Here is a 5,667-nt window from a genome sequence, read left to right as displayed (position 1 = left end):
AAATGGATTGAATAATAATGAGAATAATATGGCAGCTGAGGGTGATGATAGAGATAGGGCCATTAGAGGATATGTTGTCCCAAGGTTGCATGAACTGAATCCAAGTATAGTAAGGCCAAAAATTCAAGCATTACATTTTGAACTTAAGCCTGTGATGTTCCAAATGCTTCAGACTATAGGACAGTTCAGTGGGATGCCAACAGAAGATCCTCATCTCCATCTTAGACTCTTCATGGAAGTAAGTGACTCTTTCAAGATACCGGGAGCAACTGAAGAAGCTTTGAGATTGAAGCTATTCCCTTACTCATTGCGGGATAAAGCAAGAGCATGGTTGAACTCCTTACCTCCACAATCAGTAGCCACATGGAATGATTTAATAGAGAAGTTCTTGATGAAGTACTTTCCCGCATCAAAGAATGCCAAGTTCAGAAATGATATCACTGGTTTTCAACAGTTGGATGGTGAATCTTTGTATGAGGCATGGGAAAGATTTAAGGAGCTCTTGCGTAAATGTCCTCACCATGGTATTCCTCATTGGATTCAAATGGAGACTTTCTACTATGGTTTAAGTGGACAAACTCGATCCATAGTGGATGCATCAGCAAATGGGGCTATATTGGCAAAGTCTTACAATGAAGCTTATGAGATCTTGGAGAGAATGGCCAACAACAACTACCAATGGCCAGCTGAGAGAGGTGCTGCAAATAAGAGAGTGGCAGGGATTTATTAGTTAGATGCAGTGACAACTTTAACTTCACAAGTGTCATCCCTAACTAGTGTGTTAAAATCCGTAAACTTGCCTACAGCTGTACAAACTCAACAACATACAGCAATCTCGTGTACATATTGTGGTGGGGAGCATGTCTTTGATAGCTGTCCATCTAACCCGAGAATTAGCTTACTATGATGGTAATTTCAGCAATGCCAATAACCCATATGCCAACACCTATAATCTTGGTTGGAGGCAGCACCCTAACTACTCTTGGAATGCTCAAGGACGGAATGCAAGCCCATCTTCCATCCTGCCTCGACCTCATCCGCTTCCAAGTGCTCAACAGCAAGTGAACATTCAACCTATGGAACCCTCTTCATCAATAGAGCTTTTATTGAAGGAGTATATGGCAAGGAATGATGCAATGATTCAAAGTCAAGCATCTTCATTGAGAAATTTGGAGAATCAAGTTGGACAAGTGGCTAGTGCTTTAAGTAATCGCTCTCAAGGATCATTGCCATGTGGTACAGAAAATCCTAGATCTCCAGATGCAATAGAAGAGTGCTTTGTTGTGGATGTCCTTGAAGAGTTGGTTTCCGAAGAGTTGGAGGCAGAGTGTATTAAAAACCCACTAGAGCTTTCATTGGCAATAGAAATTGAACAAGTGGATGATGAAGCAAGTAGATATATGGATTTGTTAGAGGCAAGACCAGCTAAGGCATTGAGTGGGAGTAGATTTGAGTCTCTTGTATTATCTGAGTTTGAAACTAAAGCCCCTAAACCATCAATTGAAGAGCCACCTATGTTAGAGTTCACACCTCTTTCAAAACACTCTCAATATGCCCATTTGGATGCAGCCAAAACACTCCATGTTTTTGTTTCAGCACTGCTAACAAAGGAGCAAGAAGATATGCTACTTGACGTGCTGACGAAGTGTAGAAGAGCAATGGGATGGAATATAGTAGAGATCAACGGGATCAGTCCTTCAGTATTAAAGCTTAAAATTTGGTTGGAGGAATGTTGCAACAGGTACATGAAGCAACAGAGGAGTTTGAGTCCAATTATGGAAGGTGCACAAGAAGAAATCATTAAATGGCCTTGGGAACTAGAGCATGCAGTGGATCAAGCATTATTGGGGAGCACCATTGGAGCGGGACAAATCTTCAATCAACCTTCAAGAGGCTTAAAAAGAAGGGAGGTCACTTAGATTTCATTATTTTTCGTTTAATTGTGTGCTATTAGTTCATTAGGTGTTGAATAAAAAATAAAAAAAAAAAAAAAAAATGAATGATAGATAATTTGCTAACATGTATATTTTGATGTGCAGGGAGTGTGGGGAACAAAAAGAGAGTGATTGGGTGTTTTGCCAAACTTATCATTAAATCAAACTGCTGAACAGAGCATGTTTCAATATCCAGCAAATTTCACTATCTTTGTAGTAGGGATGTGGCCACAATGCTACTACAAAGTTTTGATCCTCAGCTACGGGTCTTGCATGTTCTGTTAACACATTACATTCTCTGTTGAAACTTACATTCTGTGTTTGTTGCTATAGCAAAGCTGCAGCAAAGCTACAACAACGATTAAACCACTCACCCGACCCGGTTTCATCTCAAACCCAACCAACCCATCAAAAATACACTTCAAACTTCTATTAGACCATGCTGAACCCATACTGATTCGAACCAATTTCATTTTTTTTAAACCCTTCTAAACCAATACCAACCCAAACCCATAAAACCTCTCATTTCAAACCGAAATCCAACAAAACACTCAGCTCACTTCATCGACTCTCATAGCTCCATCGTCTCCTCCACTGCAACTCATCCTCCTCTTCTCTTCCATTTTTTTGTTTTTCAAAGACTTTCACACCTCCATTTACCTACATTCACCCACCAAAGCAATCTTTTTCTTCACCGATAGCCCATCTTTCACAAAAACCCTAACTTTTTCCCCCATTCCATCCTCGAATCACTTCTCAGAGGACTACCGGTGCTGTACTGGGTTTCGGGCAAGTTTTTGTGGTATTTCGACCTTCCATCTTCCCTACACCACATCAGCTAAGTGTTCTCCCCATTTCTTTTCTTTCATTCTATATTTTTGAACTTTCTGATTTGCTGTGTTTTTGTTGAATGTTCAATTTGTGGTTTGTGGGTTATGTGTTTGTTCTTATGCTGTCTTGGTGTCTATTTTCGTTAGGGTATATGCAAAGTTTTTCATTTGTTTTAGGTGCTGTTTTGGAGATACCATCACTCGCACACACCAACACAGAATTTCTGGGTTATCATTACCCTATGCTCATCTCCTCTGTTTTTGTTATTTGTTTGTTCTTACTATTTGTCTGTTTAGTTGTAGTTAATTGTTTGTTATTTGTTTGCTTTTTTTTTTTTTTTTTTTTCTACTTGTATAGTGTTTATGTTTTTGTTTGATATGGTCTGTTTTAGCATCTGTTGATTAGTTGTTTTTTTTTTCTTCTACTGTTTTTGTTTTTGTTTAGTTTGTTAGTGTTTTTGTTTGAATTCCATATTGGTTGTTAGGGGCCCACCTTGTGCATTCCCTTCGAAATGGCCCCTCAGAAGAAGAGCAGAACAGACCCTAGTTCTAGTGCTTCAATGGATGAAGATGCAGCTGCTGCAGCTACTGCTGATGATGAGTTCCATTCCTTAGATGATGATGATGAGGCCTAGCTTATTCAGGGAAGTTCTCTCTCTTCTTTTACTTTGTTTTCTTTTGATTCCCTTACTTTCTTTTCCTTTCTTTCGCTGTGAGGGACACTTGCTCCTCTTTAGTTTGGGGGTAAGCTTTGCAATTTTCCAATAATTGCATATGTGATCTTTATGATTATGGATGCTCCTAGTTGCTTAGTTTTCGTCGACTTTCTTTTGTGGTTGCTTTCTTTTGTTGTTGCTGTCCGTTTTAGAGTAGCTGTTTTGGGTAGATGTTTTGTGTAGTTAATCCGGCTTTTCATGAAATTTGGATGGTTGTTAAGGAATGTGAATGTCGGTGCCTCTTTACTCGATTTTGTTGGAAATCTTAGCACAATTCTGCTATAATGATTTGATGTCTGCATTTACTCATGTCTGTGATGCCATATTATTGATGCACCAAGTGATATTTCAAGCTCTGGAGAACCTGGGGAAAGTTGGATCAATGTGAGAGTTTTAGGATTTTAGAATTGGTTAAATGAGAACTTCAAGACTTACACATTAGGGATCCCCATTTGGCTGTTTCCAAGAACTTTGTACATTGTGAATATTGATTGAGGTTTGACCCCTTCCCTTCCCCAAAAGAATAATGCTCCGCTGATTTGGGTTGCCTAGTAACCAGGAATATGCATGTAACCCATGTGTATTTTTGACGTCAACAGTGGCCTAAAATATGAGCATGAAAAATATAAAAATATAAAAATATAAAAAAAAAAAAAAAAAAAGAGAGAGAAAGAAAAAGAGAATAATGTTCCGCTGTTTTGGGCAACCTAGTAACCAGGAATATGCATGTAACCCATGTGTATTTTTGACGTCAACAGTGGCCCGAAATATGAGCATGCAAGGCACTCTTGTTTGTGATCTTGTTGAGTAACCGGGTATCTTCATCACAAATGAGCGATATTCGCGTAAAAAGGCAAGATGACAACATAAAAAAATATAAAAATAAAAAAAAATATTCATAAATAATAAGTTTGGGGGTCAAATGCTCAAAAGAGTATGAAACAAGTTCTTGGGGTTGTAAAAAGATATGGATTCCTAATTAGTGGAGAGGTAATCATTTGGTCAACATATTAGATCAATGAACTAAACTTGATGACCATGATTCAGCTATACTAGGGTGATCTGGGCAAGATCCTTAACTTTCACACACACACTTGAGAGCATCCTCGATGAGTAAAGTATGACATCTAAGTGTTATTGGCCAGATGTGTTGAATCTGAAAATTTAGAAAAAGATTGAGAGGCAACTTCTGTCTAACACTCATCCTATTGCATGCTTAAGCCAGGTTATTTGCTTTTCTTTTCTTTTGATTTCCTCATGCTTTCATTAGTAGTTAGTTGTTGTTTTCATTTGTCTTTATTGCTCGAGGTCAAGCAATGTCTTAAGTTTGGGGGTGTGATAACTCTATGAAATAGAGTTAAGATTTATAACTTTTATACTTGAGATGGCTTGATTTAGGAGTATTTTGTCTTTGTTTTAGTGATAGTATTCATTAGGTGTTGTCTTATTTAGTCTCAACATGTTGCATTTTGTTTAGTTCATTTTTGTCACATTGCATGAATTTCCCTTCTTTTTATGGATGAATTTGACTGTTTCTCTTTCTCTTGAACATATAGGTGAAGATTCATAATAGAAGAACATGTCCTCTAACTTTGTTGTAGAGTTGTTGCTGCATTGCTACAACAACGGAGCAGAATATTCTCAGATCCAATTCAAATGGAATTGACCAAAAAGGGCTAACTTAAGTGAACTAAATTCTTGTAAATACATGATGGTTTTCAGCCCTTGATCTCAGGAGGAAAGTTCTAATCCTATGGCCAGAATCTAACCTAATGATTGAAGACATTTATGGAAGAAAGAGAAGAGAGGCAAGGGAAAAGAGGAGAGATTCGACCAAGGGTGGAAGAGAGACTTGGCTGAGAGGAAGGAGGTAGAGAACGAATGCTGGAGCTCTTGTGGAAGTAAGGAGCTGCTTGGAGTTGCTGATTTGCTTTCAAGAAGAAAGTTTGGAGCTCATGTGGAAGCATTGAAGCCTTAGTTTATTCTTGTTTTTATAACTCTATCTTCTTATTTTCTAGTCTCATGTCAACTATACTTGATTTTATGCATTTGAATTCTGTTATGGGCTAAATCTTAGCTGTGTTGGGATGATAGTAGTACCTAAACCTGAATTTTGATATGTAATTAATCATGTGTTCTTTAGTTTTATTGCAATCCATTTTATTGTTAATGAATTCAGCATGTTAT

At 37.9% G+C, this 5,667-nt stretch overlaps 1 non-coding gene across 1 annotated transcript; it reads right to left on the bottom strand.

The window, feature by feature from the left end:
• Window positions 1-421: 421 nt before the first annotated feature.
• LOC149023106 (small nucleolar RNA R71) lies at window positions 422-528 on the bottom strand. The gene has a single exon (XR_016172584.1). It is a non-coding gene; the product is annotated as a small nucleolar RNA R71 (small nucleolar RNA).
• Between the last annotated feature and the right edge of the window lie 5,139 nt (window positions 529-5,667).

This window comes from Hakea prostrata, chromosome 3 (genome assembly GCF_041222555.1).
Source record: "Hakea prostrata isolate BN-2017 chromosome 3, UWA_Hpros_2, whole genome shotgun sequence".
Lineage (NCBI taxonomy): Eukaryota > Viridiplantae > Streptophyta > Magnoliopsida > Proteales > Proteaceae > Hakea > Hakea prostrata.
This window is presented reverse-complemented; position numbering and strand designations above follow the sequence as displayed.